This window comes from Aegilops tauschii, chromosome 7 (genome assembly GCF_002575655.3).
Source record: "Aegilops tauschii subsp. strangulata cultivar AL8/78 chromosome 7, Aet v6.0, whole genome shotgun sequence".
NCBI lineage: Eukaryota > Viridiplantae > Streptophyta > Magnoliopsida > Poales > Poaceae > Aegilops > Aegilops tauschii.
Window position 1 is genome coordinate 168,357,058 of NC_053041.3, and position 24,063 is coordinate 168,381,120.

General features: G+C 49.8%; 1 long non-coding RNA gene and 1 pseudogene across 1 annotated transcript; one reads left to right on the forward strand and one right to left on the reverse strand.

Annotated features, from left to right (window-relative positions):
• The first annotated feature begins 539 nt into the window (after positions 1-539).
• LOC141026971 (uncharacterized) lies at positions 540-16,281 on the forward strand (annotated as a pseudogene).
• A 4,539-nt stretch (positions 16,282-20,820) lies between these two features.
• On the reverse strand, positions 20,821-22,506 carry LOC109744649 (uncharacterized). Its single transcript, XR_002228360.3, has 3 exons — positions 21,641-22,506; positions 21,492-21,556; positions 20,821-21,395 (listed from the first exon to the last, which is right to left on the reverse strand). It is a non-coding gene; the product is annotated as an uncharacterized lncRNA (long non-coding RNA).
• Positions 22,507-24,063: the final 1,557 nt, after the last annotated feature.

A 24,063-nucleotide genomic window follows, 5' to 3' on the forward strand; every position in this document is an offset into this window, starting at 1 on the left:
TTGAGAAGTTAAACTTAGTTGAAAAAGAAAAAGTGTATTTGAAACAAAAATTGAAAAGAATTGAAGAAGAGAAGATGAAATTGGAGTTGTATGTTGCCGATGTCATCGATGATCACAAGATCAAGATGGATGCAAATGCGCTTGAAGATTAGAAAGATTAGAAAATATGCCTTTAATAAAGAGGCTTGGTATCACTATGATGTTGGATCAATTGTTACCTTAGTTGCAATCTTGATCGCATTTGTTGTTGCATTTAGATGCTTTAGCTTTGTTTTATGGGAATAAGTGTGTATGAACTTGTATTTTTCGGTGTTGTGTAATGAAGATGAGCCGGCAATGGATGTACGATGACTGACGCTCTCCCCAGTTCATTGATGGCGTGTATAGTTTTCTATGTGCAGCTGAGGCAAACAAGCGGGATGGTTTTATGTGTTGTCTGTAAGAATGATAACAATTACTCTAGCTCAAGAGTCATTCACATCCACTTGTTTACGTCCGGCTATAATTGTTGGACCAAGCACGGAGAAAGAGGGATTCTAATGGAAGAGAATGAAGAAGAAGAGGATGATGACAGCTATCCTGGGTTCCCTAAATACGATGGTAATACAATGGGGAAAGAAGCTGAAGAAGAGGCATCAGATGAGCCCGCTGATGATCTTGGTCGGGCCATTGCTGATGCAAAGAGAATCTGCGCAAGTGAAAAGGAGAGTTGAAGTTGCAGCGCATGTTAGAGGATCACAAGAAATTGTTGTACCCAAATTGCGAAGATGACAAGAAAAAACTGGGTACCACACTGGAATTACTGCAATGGAAGGCAGAGAATGGTGTATCTGATAAGGGATTTGAAAAGTTGCTGAAAATGTTAAAGAATATGCTTCCAAAGGACAACGAATTGCCCGACAGTACGTATGAAGCAAAGAAGGTTGTCTGCCCTCTAGGATTAGAGGTACAAAAGATACATGCATGTCCTAATGACTGCATCCTCTATCGCGGTGAGGAGTACGAGAATTTGAATGCATGCTCGGTATGCGGTGCATTGCGCTATAAGATCAGCTGCGATGACCCTGGTGATGTTGAGGGCGAGCGCCCCAGGAAGAGGATTCCTGCCAAGGTGATGTGGTATGCTCCAATAATACCATGGTTGAAACATTTATTCCAAAACAAAGAGCATCCCAAGTTGATGCGATGGCACAAAAAAGACCGTAAGAAAGACGGGAAGTTGAGAGTACCCGTTGATGGGTCGCAATGGAGAAAAATCGAGAGAAAGTGGCCGGACTTTGCAGGTGGTGCAAGGAACTTTTGGTTTGATTTAAGTGCATATGGCATTAATCCTTTTGGGGAGCAGAGCAACAATCATAGCACCTGGCCTGTGACTCTATGTATCTATAACCTTCCTCAATCGTTGTGCATGAAGCGGAAGTTCATTATCATACCAGTGCTCATCCAAGGCCCCAAGCAACCCGGCAACGACATTGATGTGTACCTAAGGCCATTAGTTGAAGAACTTTTACAGTTGTGGGATAAAAATGGTGTATGTGTGTGGGGTGAGCACAAACGGCGCGCAGGAATTTGACCTACGAGCGTTGCTGTTTGTAACCATCAATGATTGGCCTGCTCTCAGTAACCTTTGAGGACAAACAAACAAGGGATACCACGCATGCATGCACTATTTAGATGATACCCAAAGTATATATTCGGGTAAATGTAAGAAGAATGTGTACCTGGGACATCGTCGATTTCTTCCGATCAAGTTTCTCTTAAGAAAGAAAGGCAAGCATTTCAAAGGTGAGGCAGATCACGGGAAGAAGCTTGAGCACCGTACTGGTGATCATATACTTGATATGGTCAAGGATTTAAAAGTAATCTTTGGAAAGGGTCCTGGCGGACAATCTATTCCGAATGACGCTGACGGACACGCACTCATGTGGAAGAAGAAATCTATATTTTGGGACCTACCCTATTGGAGAGTCCTAGAGGCCCACTCTGCAATCGACGTGATGCACGTGACGAAGAATCTTTGCGTGAAGCTGCTAAGCTTCTTGGGCATGTATGGGAAGACAAAAGATACACCGGAGGCACGGGAGGACCAGCAACGTATGCATGGAAAAGACGGCATGCATCCAAAGCAGTATCAAGGTCCTGCCAGCTACGCTCTTACCAAAGTAGAGAAGGAAATCTTCTTTGAATGCCTGCTCAGTATGAAGGTCCTGTCTGGCTACTCGTCGAATATAAAGGGTGTCGGTGGAAAACGACACCTATGGGATCACTGGAATCCCTTCTACGGTTGGCGGGCATGGGGTTGTGCAAAGAGCAGGTCTAGAAGCCAGCACAAAGATCGTTTACCCAGGTTCAGGCCGCGAGGATGCGTAATACCCTAGTCCTGCTTTGGTGTATATTCCAGTGTTCTTGAGCTCTCGAACTAGCTGTGGTGCGTGCGTAGTCCAAAAGATCCGAATCCTTCTCCCGTACGCCTCGGGCCTCCTTTTATAGTCAAAAGGGGTTGCCAAAGTGACACACAGGAGGTGGAAAGGTATACAGTGGTTAAGTCTATCCTCTGGCACCATTGGAAAAACGCATTTAATGCGCTGCCAACGTGCCCTTCTTGCTTTATCGGGGATGGCTGGCAGCTCGTCCCAGCTGTCGCCGCCTCGCCTGGCTCCGACGCGCGTCCGAGCTGATGAGGCGTTGTAGTGCCACATTGGCTGGCTGCTGGGCTGGCGCGGTGGCAGAGTCTTCACGAAGATCTGTATGCCACCACATAGGTGCTTGCTGAGTTGGCCTGGAGGCCGCGCGTCGCCACGCAGGTGCCTGCCCAGCTGTTTGGGCTGGCAGCTGTATGGGAACATCGGTGGAGTCTTGGCAGACGTGGGCCTGGCTGTGGCCCCGCAGGTGTCCTCGGCAAGGGTCTTGCCGGGGCCCCAGCAAGGGTCTTGCCGTGGCATCGCGGTCGTCCCCGGCAAGGATCTTGCCGGGGGTCTCGTGGTTTCCTCGGCAAGGATCTTGCCGCCGAGGATCGTCGTCTTCTGGTCCTCATCTGATCTTGTGTGCTTATGATCTTCACAAAGATCCGCATGCCACCATGGAGGTGCCTCCCGAGCCTTGGTTCCAATGAGGTTGATGGTGTTGGAACCCTTGGGCTCAAGGGTGGCGCGCTCTGCTGGCGTTGGGCAAGTTGCTCCGGCAAGGCTCTTGCCGGGGGAGTCCACCTCGCCCTTCTGCTCTTTGTGTTTCCGTCTTGGCGTTGATCTAGTCATCTTGTGCCTTTGCTTCTTCTGCCCCGCCAAGCGTGGTCAGGGGCGTGGGGTTGCGACTACCCGCGCACAAGTAAAGGGGTGCAAAAAAAGAACCCCTACTTTTGTACACCGACAGGAGCCCCCGGGCCTGGGCCACATATAAGCGCGGAGCGTTATTGGGCCAGGCCCAGAACGGTGCGCGGGCGCGCGGGCGGTGGAGTTTTTACCGCAGTAACTCCCTTGCTTGCTTGCGCTTCCCCACGACCCGCATTGAATGCGTGACGTGGAGGGTCGTGTGTGACGTTGGGGTCATGCGTGGGGCGGTTCCTACCCTCATGCGTCACATCGCGGTAAAGAGGCGGCTCGCGCCTTCCCCATAAAAAGAGGAAAACGCAGGGGCGCGGCTCATTTACTGAGTGGACTCGAGTCGTGGCCTTCAAGGCGCCCGTGCCCTACGATCTCGGGGTGGAAAACGGTCACCTCACTCATCCCCTCGATTTCTTCTTGCTCGCCACATGTCCCCCATGCCTCGAAGATGGTAGGCGGCAGACGCGGGTGGCACGGGCCTTAAATGGCGAGGCGGGAAACCGGGTCGCCGCTGATTGGAGCAGCGGGTCGGTCTCGATTCCCTGCGCCCCTGATGGCAGCGTTGGTTGAGTGGGGCGGCCGAGCCCCGACCCCACCCCTTTATAAGAAGGGGAGGGGATGGTACCCCTCAATCTTTCATCATTAATCTCCTTCCACCTTGGCTCCTTTATTTCTTCTGGTATGGCGAGAGGGCGCGCCGGCACTTCGACGGTGGCGACGAGGGTCTCCGCTCGACAGCGCGCCCCTCCTTCCCAAGAGCTCGTGGCGGCGGAACCGGCCACGAGAGGAAGGGGGAGGGGGCGAGGCCGAGGTCGCCGTGCCACTCGGGGAACAGGAGGATGGGGCGGTGCACCGGCCTCGCCTCCGCCAGCGGTCCCTCCCCTAATGGAGGGCCACGTCGGGGACCAGCCCCGCAACTTCTTCATCAGGCTGCACCGGCCAGTGCGCCGTCGTCTTCGTCTCCCTGCTCCTTTCGCTCGGGAGATGGAGCTCGACCAGCCACAGACTCTGAGGTTGCATATGAGGGGCTGCGGGAATGGCGGCACGCGGGTTGATGTCGACTTTTCCATCCCTCACGTCATGTATCTTCGTCGCGGATGGAAGACCTTCGCTCATGTCCATAGCCTGACGGAGGGGCTCGTTCTCTACTTCAAATTAATGGAGAACGGCCTGCTCTCCGTCAAGGTCTTTGGGGACTTTGGAACTCGCCTAAAGTGTTGCGTGGAGAGCTCCTCCGATGACGAAGACTCCTCCTCAAGCGGAAGTGACGAGGAGGACAGCGACAGCGACGACGAGGGCGTCGAGCGGGGGGACACCGAATCCGACTCCGACTGACCGCGTCGCCCCTCCCTTGGCCACGCGCCCTGCCGAGGGCCTTCCTCGTCAAGCTCTCCATCAGCGCGTTCCCCGTCGCCCCCTTTTTTCCTTCACCTACCGCACCTGGGAGGAAAGGGGCAAGAACGGGGATCATGGGGCACTTATCTTTTTTTAGTTTGTAATCCTACGGGCCTTTGTAAGATTTAAATCTCGTAACCCCCTTGCTCATGTATGGATTCCGTACGAATTGTACTTGTTAGCAACGTATTAATCAGGAGAAGGGTGTTTGTCGGGTTTTGTTTGCGCGTGGGCAAGGGCCACACCAAGGAACGAGTCCTCGTTATCTTAAGATAAACACTGTACCCCGGCAACAGGCCTTGCCGTCTTCCTACTCTATAGCTCGGTTACACTCACGCCCTTGGCGGAGGTAGGGGCCGAGTAGGATTAGGCCCTTCGCTCGTCCCCTCCCCATCGCGCTACAACCAAGTTCCAGCACAAAGTAAGGTTTTCGGACACGGGACAGAGGGAGCAAGATGGTATGAGAGCGAGTGAAGTCTCGTACGTTCAAGTTTCATACGGAGGTACAAAGTGGGGGGAAAAGACTTATCTGATGTCGCAGCCCCTGGCAACCTTGGCTTGCCATGATCAGATCCTTAGACCTGCAGCCCCCGGCAACCTTGGCTTGTCGGGGTCGAGGCGTCGGCCTGTTCTCTTCCTTCCAAAATAGCTCAGCGGAAATGTCCACGCACCCTGTGAACCAAAAAGGACGGGAAGGAACAGAGAGATGCATACTCGACCTCTATGCTAAGGGTTAGTCGCCGCCAAGCAATATCAACCCTAACACACAGAGAGACTCAACCTAGCATGCATGCTAAAACTTAGGGCGCCAGCGCTTCATTTATTTATGCTCAGGGTCTGCGCCTGGCTTTGTACAAAGGGTTACATGCCTTGCCGGCAAGGCTTGCACAAAAGGTGGTTTGCCGGGGAGCTCGGCAACCGCGCCTTATGGGTAAAACTTGCGAAGATGTTCGATGTTCCAGGAGTTGCTCACTGGAATACCATCTTCGGTCTCCAGGCGGACTGCGCCGGGCCTGGTGACTCGTATTACCCGATAAGGGCCTTCCCACTTCGGCATCAACTTGTTGGAATTCTTGGCCGACTGAACGTGCTGAAGAACAAGGTCGCCTTCCTCAAAGCTTCGGGCATAAACCTTGCGGCTATGGTAGCGGCGCAAGGCTTGCTGGTAGCGTGCTGCTCGCACAGCCGCCCGAAGACGATCTTCCTCAAGGAGCGTTGCGTCATCTTGCCACAACTGCTCTTGCTCAAGCTCATCATAAGCGAGCACTCGAGGTGACCCGAACGTGAGTTCCGTGGGGAGAACTGCTTCTGCCTCATAAACGAGGGAGAAAAGTGTCTGGCCGGTGGCTCGATTTGGTGTCGTTCTGATTGACTAAAGAACCGCCGGCAACTCATCAATCCAGCGCCGTCCGCACTTGTGTAGCCTGTCAAAAGTTCTTGTCCGGAGGCCTCACAATACTTCAGCATTCTCCCTCTCACCCTGGCCATTTCTTCGTGGGTGTGCAACAGAAGCAAAACAGACCTTGATGCCGAGGTCCTGGATGTACTGCATGAAGGTGCGACTCGTGAACTGCGTGCCGTTGTCGGTGATGACTCTATTTGGCACACCAAAATGGCAGACTAGTCCCTTGAAGAATTTGGCGGCCGACTGTGCTATCACCTTTCTCACTGCCTCCACCTCCGACCACTTTGTGAACTTATCGATTGCGACGTACAAGTACTCAAAGCCCCCGACAGCACGGGGAAAGGGGCCCAATATGTCGAGCCCCCAAACCGAGAATGGCCAGGAAAGAGGGATTGTTTGTAGAGCTTGAGCTGGTTGTTGAAGCTTCTTTGAATGGAACTGGCACGCTTCACACTTGGTTACTAGTGTCGTTGCATCCTGGAGGTTTGTGGGCCAGAAGAAACCTTGCCGGCAAGGGCCCTCGACCCTATGTGGGAGCCACATATGCCTCAGTGTATCTCTGCCAACAGCTCCAGTCCTTCCTCCTGGGGAATGCACTTTAATTTCACACCGTTTGGTCTTTTTCTGTACAGAACGTCGTCGACAAACTGATACATGGCAGACTGACGGGCTACTTTCTCCGCTTCTTTCTGCTCCTCAGGGAGTTCCCTTGTTTGGAGGAATCGGACGATATGTTGTGCCCATGCCGGAGCCTGGGGCTCGACGGCAAGGACCAAAGGCATTTCCTCTGCCATGGGAGCGGCTGTCTCTACGGCCAGGGCTTGACGCCCTGCCGGAGCCTGTTGCCCCATGGTCGGCTCAGTGTCCATGGCAACATCCTTGCCGACGGCTCCTGGGAACTCGGCGGGAAAGTACTTGCCGGGGCCTGATTTCCTCCGCTTGTTCTACTCTGTCGATGGTTCAATGGATGGTTGAGTTAACCAAAGCACAAAAGTACCTGGTTCCACAGGTAGTTTGAGGGCAGCGCGTTTCGACAGGTAGTTGGCGATGTCGTTCTCCACTCGGGGAACATGCTCCGCTTGTATACCGTCAAAACGCTCCTCCAGCTTCCTCACCTCATCTACGTAGGCCTCCATCAACGGGCTTTGATAATCTTTGTTAACTTGCTTGACGACAAGCTGTGAATCACCCCTGACGATGATCTTCTTGATTCTGAGGTCTGCCGCGATCCTGAGACCGGTAAGAAACCCCTCGTATTCAGCAGTGTTGCTTGTTGACATCTCCCTGGGAAAGTGCATCTGGACTACATACTTGAGGTGCTCTCTAGTGGGTGCAACGAGCAGCACACCAGCACCGGCGCCTTGCAGCGAGAAAGCCCCGTCAAAGTACATAATCCAGTCGCGACTTGTTTCCTTGCCGGGAGTGGTCTCCTGAATCTCTTCGTCGGGCGTTGAGGTCCATTCCGCAATGAACTCCACCAAGACTCTACTCTGAATTTTCGAAGTGCTTTCAAACTTCAAACCAAAGCTCGACAGTTCCAAAGCCCATTCCACAATCCTCCCGGTTGTGTCTGGGTTATGCAATATCCTTTGCAACGAGAAGCGGGTGACGACGGTGATTTCGTGTGCTTGGAAGTAATGACGCAGCTTCCTCGAGGCCATAAGGAGGCCGAAGAGCAATTTCTGCACACCGGAGTACCATGACCTAGCCCCCTGCAAGAGGGAGCTGACAAAGTAAACCGGGCGCTGCATCATCTTCTTCTTCCGCACTATTTCATTTGGTTGCGTCGCTTCTGCTTCGCCAGCGTCAGACTCTGCCGGGGGCCTTGCCTTACCGGCACCAGGCCCTGCCGGGGGGAGCTCTGGTTTGCCATCCACCAGCCCTGCCGTTGCCACTGCCTCTTCGTCGACCTCCCTCTGTGCCACTAGCGCGGCGCTGACCACTTGGTTCATTGTCGTAGATATAGCAACAACGGTTCTTGTGGTTCAGGCGCAACCAGTATTGGCGTAGAGGAGAGGTACTTCTTCAAATCCTGCAGGGCTGCCTCGGCCTCTGGGGTCCATTCCATTGGGCCCGCCTTTTTCAAGATTTTGAAAACGGGAAGGGCACGTTCGGCAGACTTGGAGATGAATCTGCTCATGGCGGCAACGCAGCCAATGAGCCGACGTACATCCTTGATCCGCCTAGGTGCCTTGATCTGCTCAATGGCCTTGATCTTGTCTGGATTCGCCTCGATCCCACACTGTGACACAAAGAACCCGAGAAGTTTGCCGGACGAAACGCCGAAGACAAACTTCCCAGGGTTCAGCTTGAGGTTGATCTTGCGCAAATTTGCAAACGTCTCTTCTAAATCTTGTACGAGTGTTGCCCTGTCCTTGGTTTTGACCACTATGTCATCCATATAAGCTTCCATATTTGTATGTAGCTGGGGCTCAAAATGAATTTGGACCGCTCTTGCAAATGTTGAGCCAGCACTCTTCAACCCGAAAGGCATTCGTAAAAAACAATACGTACCACATGGGGTGATGAATGTTGTCTTCTCTTCATCTTCTCTCGTCATGAAGATCTGGTGGTATCCTGAGTAGGCGTCAAGGAACGATAACAAGTCGCACCCGGTCGTGGAGTCAACAATCTGGTCAATGCGCGGCAATGGGAAAGGGTCCTTCGGACAAGCCTTATTGATATCTGTGTAATCAATACACAGCCTCCACTTCCCATTTGCCTTGCGCACCACCACCGGATTGGCCAACCACGTCAGATGAAGTCCTCCCCTCACCAAGCATGCCGCTTCTAACTTCCTGATCTCCTCCGTGATGAACTCCTGCCGTTCCAAAGCCTGCTTCCTGACCTTCTGTTTGACGGGTCGCGCATGAGGACAGACAGCAAGATGGTGCTCAATCACCTCCCTGGGAACGCCGGGGATGTCGGATGCTTGCCATGAAAACACATCAACATTCACCCGCAGGAAGCTGACGAGCGCGCCTTCCTATTTGCAGTCAAGGGAGGAGCTTATGGTGAAAGCCCCTCCCGTGCCATCCTCCTTGACGGACACCTTCTTGGTCTCTGGTGGTGCAGCTCTGGATTTCTTGCTCTTGCCGGTGGAGCTCTCTGGCACGTCCTCAATGGGAGCACAGCACTCCGAAGAGGTGTGATGTCTACTACGCAACCTTCTTCTTGTAGACGTTGTTGGGCCTCCAAGTGCAGAGGTTTGTAGGACAGTAGCAAATTTCCCTCAAGTGGATGACCTAAGGTTTATCAATCCGTGGGAGGCGTAGGATGAAGATGGTCTCTCTCAAACAACCCTGCAACCAAATAACAAAGAGTCTCTTGTGTCCCCAACACATCCAATACAATGGTAAATTGTATAGGTGCACTAGTTCGGTGAAGAGATGGTGATACAAGTGCAATATAGATGATAGATATAGGTTTTTGTAATCTGAAAATATAAAAACAGCAAGGTAACTAATGATAAAAGTGAGCACAAACGATATTGCAATGCTAGGAAACAAGGCCTAGGGTTCATACTTTCACTAGTGCAAGTTCTCTCAACAATAATAACATAATTGGATCATATAAGTATCCCTCAACATGCAACAAAGAGTCACTCCAAAGTCACTAATAGCGGAGAACAAACGAAGAGATTATGGTAGGGTACGAAACCACCTCAAAGTTATCCTTTCTGATCGATCTATTCAAGAGTCCGTGGTAAAATAACATGAAGCTATTCTTTCCGTTCGATCTATCATAGAGTTCGTACTAGAATAACACCTTAAGACACAAATCAACCAAAACCCTAATGTCACCTAGATACTCCAATGTCACCTCAAGTATCCGTGGGTATGATTATACAATATGCATCACACAATCTCAAATTCATCTATTCAAACCAACACAAAGTACTTCAAAGAGTGCCCCAAAGTTTCTACTGGAGAGTCAAGACGAAAACGTGTGCCAACCCCTATGCATAAGTTCATGAGGTCATGGAACCCGCAAGTTGATCACCAAAACGTAGACCATGTGATATCCCATTGTCACCACAGATAAGCACATGCAAGACATACATCAAGTGTTCTCAAATCCATAAAGACTCAATCCGATAGATAACTTCAAAGGGAAAACTCAATCCATTACAAGAGAGTAGAGGGGGAGAAACATCATAAGATCCAACTATAATAGCAAAGCTCGCGATACATCAAGATCATACCACCTCAAGAACACGAGAGAGAGACATCAAACACATAGCTACTGGTACATACACTCAGCCCCGAGGGTGAACTACTCCCTCCTCGTCATGGAGAGCGCCGGGATGATGAAGATGGCCACCGGTGAGGGATTCCCCCTCCGGCAGGGTGCCGGAACAGGGTCCCGATTGGTTTTTGGTGGCTACAGAGGCTTGCGGTGGCGGAACTCCTGATGTATTCTGTTCTCCAATGTTTTTAGGGTATATGGATATATATATAGCCGAAAGAAGTCGGTCAGGGGAGCCACAAGGGGCCCACGAGGGTGGGGGCGCGCCTCCCTGCCTCGTGGCCACCTTGATGCTTCCCTGACGTCTACTCCAAGTCTTCTGGATTGCTTCCGTTCCAAAAATAACTCTCCCGAAGGTTTCATTCCGTTTGGACTCCATTTGATATTCCTTTTCTTCGAAACACTGAAATAGGCAAGAAAACAGCAATTTGGGCTAGGCCTCCGGTTAATAGGTTAGTCCCAAAAATAATATAAAAGTGTATAATAAAGCCCATAAACATCCAAAACAGATAATATAATAGCATGGAACAATCAAAAATTATAGATACGTTGGAGACGTATCAAGGTGCGCTTGTCGGAGTGGGTGCGAGAGGTCTTGCCGGTCTTCTTCCCTCCCGGGGCTTCGGTGGCAGGAGCAAGTGCCTTGGCGGCAGTCGCTGCAACTGCCTCCCGGTAGAGTTGGTCAGCGCAGATCAGCGCATCCTTCTTGTCGGAGGGGACGGTGATGATGGTCATCGGCCCAGGCATCTTCAGCATGTTGTAGGCGTAATGTGAGGCCGCCATGAACTTGGCTAGTGCTGGGCGGCCGAGGATCCCATTGTAGGGCAAGGAGATCTCGGCTACATCGAAAATAATCATCTCTGTCATGTAGTTCAACTCGCCTCCAAACGTCACGGGCAGCGTGACCTTACCTTCGGCTGACTCCTTCCCGGGTTGACCCCTTGAAATGTGCCCGTCTCTTCGAGGTCTTCATCAGGAATCTGCAGCCTTTTGATCACAACAGGCGAGATCAAGTTCAGACCGGCCCCGGCATCAACCAGCATTTTCGTCACCTTGAGGTTGCGTATTGTTGGTGAAACCAACAGCGGCAAACACCCGACCGCAGTTGTGCGATCAGGGTGGTCCTCGGTGTAAAAATGATAGGCGTGCTGGACCACTTCAGTGGCGTTTGAGCATCGAACGAGGGTTCTGCTACTGTGATCTCACGCGCGCACTGCTTGAGCTGGCGGTGAGAGGTGTGCAGCGAGGCGCCACCGTCGACGCACATGGCCTCTGTAGCTTTCTGGAACTCATGCTCGCCGTACTCGTCGTCCTCGTCATGATCATCGTCTTCTTGCTTCTTGTCGCGGCCCCGAGCGGGCCTCTCTTGCTGATCCTTGCCGCGGCGACCTCCTTGGCCGCCACGCTTCTTGCCGGATCCCTCGGCACCATCCCAACCCTTCTCCTTGTCCCGCCTCTCATACTCAGCTTTTTGCTTCTCAGCAAGCAGCTCAACTTGCCGGCAATTCTGGAGGTCGTGGCCCTTGGTGCGGTGGATCTTGTAGTACTGCTTGTCGGAGCCTCCTTGCTTGTCGGCAGCCGCCAAGGCCCGGCAAGCGGCGCACCCGGCAGTTTCCTTGCCGGGGTCGTCTGCCTTGGCCTTCTTGGCAGCGCCGGTGTCCTCGGATCCCTCGACGACAAGCACGGTCTTGCCCTTGCGCTTCCTGTTGCGGCGCCGACCCTTCTTCGTCGGGGCGGCTGTGTCTTCGTCTGTGGAGTCGGTTTCCGCACCGGCGTCCTCGCCGGGGTACTTCCTCCCCTCTTCAGCTCGAGCGCACCTATCGGCCAGAACATAAAGTTCGGCCACATCTTTGACCTTATTCATCGCCAGCTCTTCACGCATCTTGCGGTTGCGCACATTCTGATGGAATGCGCTGATCACGGCGGCGGGATGAACATCTGGGATGTTGTACTGCACCCGGCTGAACCTCTGTATGTACTTGCGCAGGGTTTCACCTTCCTTCTGGGGGGTGATATGCAAATCGCTTACCTGGCCATGAGCTTGGTGGCCTCCAGTGAAGGCGCCAACGAACTCATGACACAAATCCGACCAAGAAGAAATGGAATCCGCCGGCAAGTGCATCAACCATGACATGACATTGGGTTTAAGTGCCAACGGGAAGTAATTGGCAAGCACCTTGTCGTCGCGAGCTCCAGCAGCTTGCATCGTGATGGTGTAGATGCTGAGGAACTCCGACGAGTGGGTCTTGCCGTTGTACTTCTCGCCAACGTCGGGCTTGAACGTGCGGTGGTAGGGCCACTGGAACTGTCACAGCTCACGGGTAAAGGCTGGGCAACCCACCTCGTAGGGTAGGCCGCCAGAGCCTCCCGGTGCTGGGTGGTCCATAGTGGGCCTCGCCCGCCTATCTGACTGGTGGGGTGCTTCACGCCGGCGCTCGATGGTGGTTCGAGCGTCTTCATGGGCTCGCTCCCGAAGAACTTGGCGCTGATCGCGGTGGGTCCGTGGGTCGGACGATGCTATGGAAATGTTATCACAAGCGTCATCACGACGGATCGACACCCACAGTGGCTGGTCTGGGGGAGGAGAGTGCATCATGGCCGCAGAACCTCCGGTCCTTCCACCACCGGCATGCGGTGGCTCGACGGAGCGCCGTCCTGAGGGCCCCGCTGGTCGTGGCTCATCTTTGTTGGCAACGGCGACGAGGCTCCGGATGGTGGCTCTCCACTCGTCGAGATTTTCCGCAGCAGGAGGAAAGTCGAGGAGCAACTGCGCACGCACCAAAGCTTCTGCTGGCGTGGGTGGCGGCGAAAGCTGCGTGGACCATGACGCTCTCCGACTTCTAACCATGTTAGAAGGAGCTCTATCACGGCCTTGCGGCTGTGCGCCATTTTCGCCCGTGCCTCGGCGTGCTTGTTGGCCTTCTACATCCTGCGAATGAGGCACATGACTCTTCCCACGGCGGCGCCCGGGCTCACCAGCGTGGTGACGCTGCTCGTCACGCACAACCTGGGAAGAGCGCGTCGTGGGCGCCGGCGTAGGCATCTTGGAAGTCACCGCGCCGCCCATGGGCGGCACGACGCGGCCCTTGGAGGGCCCCGCGCCGCCTGCGGGGGGCCCGGCTCCGTCTTTGCATTTGGCGGCGTGCGGCCCGTCGTCTCGCACACGAACGACGCCGCTCGCCAGGCTTTGACTGCCAGAGCAATGTGGGTGTTCGCGGGCCACGCCTCGGCTTCCATCCGTGACCGCCCCACCACTCGCCCGCACTGGTACGGGTCGTTCGGCTCCCGATGAACTGATCGCCATGATCGTCTTCTTCTTGGGAGCCATGGCGATGAAGAACTGCTAAACTAACTGCTAGACCGGATTTTCACAACCGCGCCCCCTACCTAGTGCGCCAAAGATGTCGGTGGAAAACGACAACTATGGGATCACTGGAATCCCTTCTACAGTTGGCGGGCGCGGGGTTGTGCAAAGAGCTGGTCTAGAAGCCAGCACAAAGATCATTTACCCAGGTTCGGGCTGCGAGGATGTGTAATACCCTAGTCCTGCTTTGGTGTATATTTGAGTGTTCTTGAGCTCTCGAACTAGCTGTGGTGCGTGCGTAGTCCAAAAGATCCGAATCCTTCTCCCGTACGCCTCGGGCCTCCTTTTATAGTCAAAAGGGGTTGCCACAGTGGCACACAAGAGGTGAAAAGGTATACAGTGGTTAAGTCTATCCTCTGGCACCGTCAGACAAACGCATTTTATGCGCTGCCGATGTACCCTTCTTACTTTATCGGGGATGGCATGGAAGTTCGTCCCAGCTGTCGCCGCCTCGCCTGGCTCCGACGCGCGTCCGAGCTGATGTGGCATTGTAGTGCCATGTTGGCTGGCTGCTGGGCTGGCACGGTGGCAGAGTCTTCACGAAGATCTGCATGCCACCACGTAGGTGCTTGCTGAGTTGGCCTGGAGGCCGCGCGTCGCCATGCAGGTGCCTGCCCAGCTGGTTGGGCTGGCAGCTGTATGGGAACGGCGGTGGATTCTTGGCAGACGTGGGCCTGGCTGTGGCCCCGCATGTGTCCTCGGAAAGGATCTTGCCGGGGCCCTGGCAAGGGTCTTGCCGTGGCATCGCAGTCGTCCCCGGCAAGGATCTTGCCTGGGGTCTCGTGGATTTCCTCGGCAAGGATCTTGCCGAGGATCGTTGTCTTCTGGTCCTCATCTGATCTTGTGTGCTTATGATCTTCACAAAGATCTGCATGCCACCATGGAGGTGCCTCCCGAGCCTTGGTTCCAATGGGGTTGACGGTGTTGGAACCCTTGGGCTCAAGGGTGGCGCGCTCTGCTGGCGTTGGGCAAGTTGCTCCGGCAAGGCTCTTGCCGGGGTTGTTGAGGCCGTCCCGACAAGGGCTTGTCGGGGGAGTCCACCTCGCCCTTCTACTCTTTGTGTTTCCGTCTTGGCGTTGATCTAGTCGTCTTGTGCCTTTGCTTCTTCTGCCCCGCCAAGCGTGGTCAGGGGCGTGGGGCTGCGACTGCCCGCGCACAAGTAAAGGGGTGCAAGAGAAGGACCCCTACTTTTGTACACCGACAAAGGGAATAATAAATATGGTAGAGAAAAAATTCGAAAACCTAAGTCTCATGACTGCCACGTGATTGTGACGCAATTGCTTCTGGTTGCATTGAGGGGGCTTCTACCGGAAAATGTTCGATTAGCCATTGTGAAGCTATGTGCATTCCTTAATGCAATCTCTTAGAAGGTAATCGATCAAGAAATCCTACCAAGGTTACAGAATGATTTGGTGCAATATCTTGTCAGTTTCGAGTTGGTGTTCCCGCCATCCTTCTTCAATATCATGACGCACGTCCTAGTTCACCTAATCAACGAGATTGCCATTCTGGGTCCTATATTTCTACACAATATGTTCCCTTTTGAGAGGTTCATGGGAGTCTTAAAGAAATATGTTCATAACTGTGCTAGGCTAGAAGGAAGCATCTCCAAGGGCTATGAAATAGAGGAGGTCATTGAGTTTTGTGTTGACTTTATTCCTGACCTTAAGCTGGCTGGTGTTCCTGAACTGCGGCATGAGGGCAGACTGGGTGGAAAAGGCACGCTAGGAAAGGATCCAGTAATATGTATAGACGGGCATTCTTGAGCTCAAGCACATTCCACCTTGGTGGCTCCGTATATCGAGGAACACATGGATATTCTATGCTCCAAGAACCCGGAGCAGTCTGAGCCCTGGATCAAATGTACACACATGGCGTCATTCGGCGGTTTGTTGCAAACATGTCTCATGCATGACGACACTGTTGGAGATGAGTTGTACTTGCTGGCAAAGTCACCATCTTCGACTATATTGACTTTCAAAGGGTAAAAGATAAATGGGAATACATTTTACACGATCGCCCAAGATAAAAAGAGCACCAACCAAAACCATGGTGTCTGCTTTGATGCAGCAAACACCAATATGCCAAAGGACACATATTATGGTTACACAAAGGAGATATGGGAACTTGACTATGGACGTGATTTGAAGGTCCCTTTGTTTCGGTGCAAATGGGTCAATCTGATAGGAGGCGGGGTAAAGGAAGATCCGCGGTACAGAATGACAACAGTGGATCTCAACAATCTTGGGTACACAGACGAACCATTCGTCCTAGCCAATGATGTGGCGCAGGTTTTGTATGTGAAGGACATGTCTACCAAGCCGAGATAAAGAAAAGATAAGGAAGCGAATACATCATACGATGAGCCAAAGCGCCACATAGTTCTTTCAGGGAAAAGAAACATCGTGGGAGTGGAGGACAAGACAGACATGTCAGAAGATTATGAAAAGTTTCATGAAATTGCTCCCTTCACAGTGAAGACTGACCTAAGCATCCTGTTAAATGATGAAGATTGTCCATGGATACGGCGCAAAGGGACACACGCATAGAAAAAGTTTTATACCCCAAGATCCCACTCTGGGATGTGACCAACTTCACCATCATCACTTTCTTCTCTAGTGAGTTTCCGTACTTGTCTGGAAAGTCCCACTTTGGACAAACCGGAGGGAATCTTTGTAATAGTTGGGGTATATATGTGTTTTGGCATTTGAAACGCGAAGAAACATTATGTAGGAGTTTTTTTTACTATGAACATTATGTAGGAGTTAATCAATCCAATTATGTCCAAAGAAGATATTTCACTACGTATTTTGCAAGGTTGATCATACGCGGTTAGCCACGTCATCAATTTTCAACCCTTTCTGACTTTATTTGCTATTTTTTGAGCTAAATGACCCTGAAATTGAAAAGCACTACAAATGAACTCTGAAAAGGTTGAAACTTGGCATGGTATCACCATTTCACCCACATAGCATGTGCTAAAAAGTTGAGAGGGTTGCGGCAAAAACTGGATGAACTTCGTGTAAAAAATGGACAATCTCTTTCGAAGTATCAGGGTTTCAGATGAAAACTCATCTGTTACAAAGGCATGTCATTTTCCTAAACTTATTTTAACTCCAGACTTTTTGTGCATTCAATATGCACCATTCAAAGCCACGTCATCAATTTTCAACCCTTTCTGACTTCATTTGCTATTTTTCATGCATTTATTGATTTTTTTTTAGCTATAAACCTAAAAGAGCTAAACAGAATCTGTTTTTGATTAAAACACCTATTTAAAATAACCTAAAATTTACCAAATTGAACATACTGATAAAACACACTAATATTAAATAGCAGGAAGAAGAATCACTCAAAAATCTATGTTTAAAGTAAAGTTATTCACAAACTAGTGATTCACACAAATTTCAAAGAATTGAAATTTAAACTATTCAAATTTGTGAACTACTGGCACTAGCAGAAAGTTTATAATTTTTGTGACCTAAAGCAAAAATATACACTCAAAAACTCTAAATATTTGGCTGTAAGTAGAAACAAAAGCAAAAAAAGCTGGAAAAAGACTTTAGTCCCGGTTGCCACCACCAGCCGGGACTAAAGGGCCCCCTCCCGCGCTGAATTTGGGCCGCCCCAAAACAGCCCTTTAGTCCCGGCCCGTGGCTGAAACCGGGACTAAAGGTTGTACCTTTAGTCCAGGTTCCAGCCACGCACCAGGACTAAAGGTCCTTTAGTCCCGGTGCGTAGTCCCGGTGCGTGGCTGGAACCGGGACTAAAGGTCCATTCTATATAACCTGACACTTAGCATTTTCAGCCTTGATACGTCTCCAATGTATCTATAATTTTTGCTTGTTCCATGCTGTTATATTATCATTCTTGGATGTTTTACAATAATTTTATAGCAACTTTATATCATTTTTTGGTACTAACCTATTGGCATAGTGCCCAGTGCCAGTTGCAGTTTTTTTGCTTGTTTTTTATTTCACAGAATAACAGTACCAAACGCAGCGAAACTTTTTGGAGATTTTGTTTGGACCAAAAGACATCCAGTGGGCCAAAGAAGTACTAGAGGGGAGGCCCGAGGTGAGCACAAGACACCTGGGCGCGCCAGGAGGCCCATGCGTGCCCAGGTGGGTTGTGCCCCACCTCGGTGACCTCCCGCACCGCCTCTTCGCCCTATAAATACCCCCAATATTCCAGGAACCCTAGGTAAGTCGACAAAACACAATTCCAGCTGCCGCAAGTTCCAGAACCACGAGATTCAATCTAGACACCATCACGAAGGGGTTCATCATCCTCATTGGTGCCTTTCCGATGATGCGTGAGTAGTTCACTGTAGACCTACGGGTCCGTAGGCAGTAGCTAGATGGGTTCCTCTCTCTTTTTCATTCTCAATACAATGGTCTCTTGGAGATCTATTTTATGTAACTCTTTTTTGCGGTGTGTTTGTTGGGATCCGATGAAGTTTGAGTTTATGATCAGATCTATATCCATGAAAGTTATTTGAGTTTTCTTTGATCTCTTATATGCATGATTACTTATAGCCTCGTATTTATTCTTCGAATCTTTGGTTTAGTTAGGCCAACTAGATCGATTTTTATTGCCATGGGAAGATGTGCTTTGTGATGGGTTCGGTCGTGCGGTGTTCTTTCCCAGTGACAGAAGGGACAGCAAGACACACATGTATCGTTGCTATTAAGGATAACAAGATGGGAGCTATTCCTACATGAATAGATCTCGTCTACATCATGTCATCGTTCTTATTTCATTACTCTGTTTCTCCATGAACTTAATACACTAGATGCATACTGGATAGCGGTCGATGTGTGGAGTAATAGTAGTAGATGCAGGCAGGAGTCGGTCTAGTAATCTTGGACGTGATGCCTATATAATGATCATTGCCTGGATGTCATAATTATTCGACCTTCTATCAATTGCCCAGCAGTAATTTGTTTACCCACCATGTGCTATTTTCTCGAGAGAAGCCACTAGTGAAATCTACGGCCCCCAGGTCTATTCTTTATCATATTTGCTTTGAGATCTATTTTTATTTTCTTTTATTTTCAGATATATTATTCCAAAAACCCAAAAATACCTTGCTGCACTTTTTTATTACTTATTCTATTTCACGTTTTATTGAGAGCTATTTATCCAATCTACCACAAATTTATCTATCTTTTTCCGTGGAGGGATTGACAACTACTCTTACGCGTCGGGTTGCAAGTATTTGTTCTTTGTGTGCAGGTACCGTTTACATAGTATTGCTTGGTTCTCCTACTGGATTGATACCTTGGTTTCATAACTGAGGGAAATACCTACCATAGCTGTGCTGCATCATCCCTTCCTCTTTGGGGAAATACCGACGTAGTTCAGGCGGCATCAAAAGGAATTTCTGGCGCCGTTGCCGGGGAGACATCATCAACATCTATCAGGTTCCTAATCACAAATCTCATCTCCTTGCAATTTAAATTATTTGCCATTTGCCTCCCGTTTTCATCTCCCCCACATCACAAAAATTTGTCGTTTTATTCGCCTTGTTTTTCTTTCGCCGTTTTGTCGTCAGATCTATCTTTTTGTTTGCAATCTTGTTTGCGTTGTCACGATGTCTCAAGTAAACACCAAGTTGTGTGATTTTCCCAATACCAATAATAATGATTTTATTAGTACTCTGATTGCTCCTCCCGCCATTAGTGTGAAATCTTGTGATATTAATGCCGCTTTGTTGAATCTTCTTGCGAAAGATCAATTTTTCGGTACTCCTAATGAGGATGACGCGTCCCATCTAAACACATTCATAGAATTGTGTGATATGCAAAAGAAAAAAGATATGGACAATGATATTGTGAAGTTGAAATTATTTCCTTTCTCTTTAAGGGATCGTGCAAAAATTTGGTTTTCTTCTTTGCCTCACAATTGTATCGATTCTTGGGATAAGTGCAAAGATGCATGTATTACTAGTATTTTCCGCCCACGGAAAATATTTCCCTTAGAACTCAAATCATGAATTTTAAGCAACTTGAGCATGAACATGTTGCACAATCTTGGGAAAGAATGAAATTGATGATAAGAAATTGTCCTACTCATGGTTTAAATCTTTGGATGATCATACAAAAAATTTAGGGTTAATTGGATAAATGTCACTCCAATTTTGGCCATTCCGAAAAATACCACTCCAATTTGCAAACTTCAGAAAATGTCACTCCAATTCTCGCATACTTCTGTCGATGCCACTCCAGCCACTTGAGCTTGTTTTTTGTACAAAAACACTCACGTATACGTTCTGTACTTTCTCTTGGATAGAAATGCCCCTACATCCATCTGGTTAGCACGCACCGTGCCTATCTTCTTCCTCCTGTTCATTGTTCCTCTCCTCGTTCCCCTCCTCTCTCGCCAAGAACCCTAGCTGCCACCGTGCTGCTCCTCCACATCCCCAGCCTTCGCCCTGCTACTCCACACCATCACCCCCCTGTTGTTGCTCCACATCCCGTCCCGCCACCCTGTTGCTTCCCATCGCCGAGCAGGAGTCTCAGCCAGCGCGCCGCGCCCCAAGCGCCTTTCCACTCTGGCCCCATTCCCCCTGCCCCCCTTCACTATCTCCCATGTCCTTCCGCCGAAGCTCGCCGCCAGCCTCTTCTGTCCTCACTCCCCCTTGCCCCAGCTTCCTCTGCTCCATCTTCCATGGCAAGGAGAGTTGTCGGGGCCATTGGAGGTGGAGGATGGAGCTCGTCTGTCGTTATTTAGATGATCTAAAGAGCAAGGAGATGGAGAAGATCGCAGGTCGCCTTGCTGAATCTAAGAGGAAGAAAAATGATGCAGGTGGCTTGTTTTTGGATGAACTAAAGATTGTTGAAATGAACTTTGCACAATGGCAGATGGAAGAACTAAAGATTGAGAATGCAAAAATATGTGCCATTTGTATGAATTACTAGTGGTTGTACTGAAAAAGATGTAACTAGTGGCCGTACAGAGAAATGAGTAATGAAGAATGTGTTATTTTCCTATGCAGAAGAAGCATGAATGTATTGTGCAGAGGAAGCATAAATGTACTGTCACAATATTTGTCCATGAACAAAGCATGAACTTAGTGGAAAAAATGGACATGACCTCTGGCAAAATACATATAATTTGCATCAGATGACAAGTCATAATATTTTGCATCAATAAAAGATGAAACAAAATAGTCTTAAAGCTCCTATTTGAGCATCCCACACACAAGCTCTAGTTTGAGCCTCACACACAAGTTCAAGCTCCAGTTTGAGCATCACACACACACATAGGTTGAAGCTCCAGTTTGAGCATCACACACACATACATGGTCCAGTTCAAGCAAATTCGACCCCCAAGCCAATAAAGCAGATTTTTCTTGGTTCCTAGAGTTGGCTTTAGAACAGCATCACTAGTAGATGGTGTAACGAACTGCAGTTTTTGCTCTTCTTCCCTGTAGTTTTGTCCTTTCCGGTACCTTCACTTTGCTTGCCTTTCCCCTTGACCGGAGTTCTTCTTGACCGACGTCTTCTTCTTCTTAACCCGTGTCTTCTTCTTAACCGGCGTCTTTTTCTTCTTGACCGGTGTCTTCTTCTTAGCCGGCGTCGTTTTCTTCTTGACCGGTGTCGTCTTCTTGACCGGCGTCGTCTTGACCAGCGTGTTCTTCTTGACAGGAGTCTTCTGTCTGCACATACATTAAGAGCATATGTCAAAAATAAGTATTGTGTGTGTTCATAAATATAATTTGTGGTAAAAGAATGAACATAAGTTAGTATGATACCTTTTATAATTTGCGATAGGTTCGTCATCTTCCACAACTTCCTCCTCGGTTGCAGTAGCATCTCTCTTTTTGCATGATAGAAAAAGGTGAAATGGTTTAGCAACATTAACCCAATTGACATAATCAAATTTAGGTAAGTACAATGGCACCTTTTACTAGGAGTGTGCTCCATTGGTGGTGGTTCTACAATAACTAAAGGAGGGAGATTGCAAGTTTTCGCAAAGTGGCCATTTCGACCGCATTTTTTCCATTTGACTACTTTCCTGCCTGGGTCTTCAAGAAATCCTCTAATTCTTTGAACCCTAGACCTTCCAGGTGGCCTTTTCTCTTGTACAGGTGGGTAAACCATGAATCCAAGGTCAACTTGCTCCCATTGTGTCCTATCTGTCATGGTTGGCAGTGCCCCAGCATAAGCAGCCTTAAATTTTGCCACACTGTAATACTCATCAACAAAGGACTCAATCTTTGTGCCCCTCATTGAACAAATGAAATCAATGCATGAATGCAAGGCTGCCCAGAAACTTGAAATTTCTGACATGAGCATGTTCTCTGTTTTAGATCAACCGTGTGCCTCTGGTCATATGCTTTCTCATCATATAGTGTAATCTCTGCCTCATGTTCTGTATTCCACGCCACTTTATGGGGCCCAATTGTTTTACTGAGTGCATTGAGCCTCTTGAGAACCTCGGGCAAAATTATGTCGGCCAAATGCCTACCAACATGCCTCCTCACATTGAACTTCACCATTATTAGCTCTCTAATCCTATCCAGTAGCTCACACAAATTTAACCCTTTCAAATCTTTGATTTGCTTGTTGAAACTTTCAGAAATATTGTTAGTGAGATAATCAACCTTGCTATCCACACCAAAGGCGCACCTATACCAAATCCTATTATGGTGTTTCTCAAGGTACTCAATAGCACTTGGATCTGCCTCAAATATCTTCTGCATATGCCATCTAAATTTGTGCACTTTTCTACGTCTACGGTCTATATCAGAGTCCTTCCCTTCACATAATTCTGTTGCAAATATGCCCTAGAGGCAATAATAAATGGTTATTATTATATTTCTTTGTTCATGGTAATTGTCTATTATTCATGCTATAATTGTATTGTCCGGAAACCGTAATACATGTGTGAATACATAGACCACAACCTGTCCCTAGTAAGCCTCTAGTTGACTAGCTCGTTGATCAACAGATAGTCATGGTTTCCTGACTATGGACATTGGATGTCATTGATAACGGGATCACATCATTAGGAGAATGATGTGATGGACAAGACCCAATCCTAAGCATAGCATAAAAGATCGTGTAGTTTCGTTTGCTAGAGCTTTTCCAATGTCAAGTATCTTTTCCTTAGACCATGAGATCGTGCAACTCCCGGATACCGTAGGAGTGCTTTGGGTGTGCCAAACGTCACAACGTAACTGGGTGACTATAAAGGTGCACTACGGGTATCTCCGAAAGTGTCTGTTGGGTTGGCACGGATCGAGACTGGGATTTGTCACTCCGTATGACGGAGAGGTATCTCTGGGCCCACTCGGTAATGCATCATCATAATGAGCTCAATGTGACTAAGGCGTTAGTCACGGGATCATGCATTGCGGTACGAGTAAAGAGACTTGCCGGTAACGAGATTGAACAAGGTATTGGGATACCGACGATCGAATCTCGGGCAAGTAACATACCGATTGACAAAGGGAATTGCATACGGATTGATTGAATCCTCGACACCGTGGTTCATCCGATGAGATCATCGTGGAGCATGTGGGAGCCAACATGGGTATCCAGATCCCGCTGTTGGTTATTGACCGGAGAGGCGTCTCGGTCATGTCTGCATGTCTCCCGAACCCGTAGGGTCTACACACTTAAGGTCCGGTAACGCTAGGGTTGTAGAGATATATGTATGCGGAAACCTGAAAGTTGTTCGGAGTCCCGGATGAGATCCCGGACGTCACGAGAGGTTCCGGAATGGTCCGGAGGTGAAGAATTATATATAGGAAGTCCAGTTTCGGCCACCGGGGAAGTTTCGGGGGTTATCGGTATTGTACCGGGACCACCGGAAGGGTCCCGGGGGTCCATCGGGTGGGGCCACCTGTCCCGGAGGGCCCCGTGGCTGAAAGTGGAAGGGAACCAGCCCCTAGTGGGCTGGGGCGCCCCCCTTGGGCCTCCCCCCCTGCGCCTAGGGTTGGGAACCCTAAGGGGGGGGGTTCCCCCTTGCCTTGGGGGGCAAGGCAACCCCTTCCCCCCTTGTGGCCGCCGCCCGCCCTTGAGATCTCATCTCTTGGGGCCGGCGCCCCCCCAGGGGGCCTATATAAAGGGGGGGAGGGAGGGCAGCACAGAACAGCCTTGGGCGCCTCCCTCCTCCCCTGCAACACCTCTCTCTCTCTCTCGTAGAAGCTCGCGAAGCCCTGCACGAGACCCGCTACATCCACCACCACGCCATCGTGCTGCTGGATCTCCATCAACCTCTCCTTCCCCCTTGCTGGATCAAGAAGGAGGATACGTCGCTGCACCGTACGTGTGTTGAACGCGGAGGTGCCGTCCGTTCGGCACTCGGTCATCGGTGAT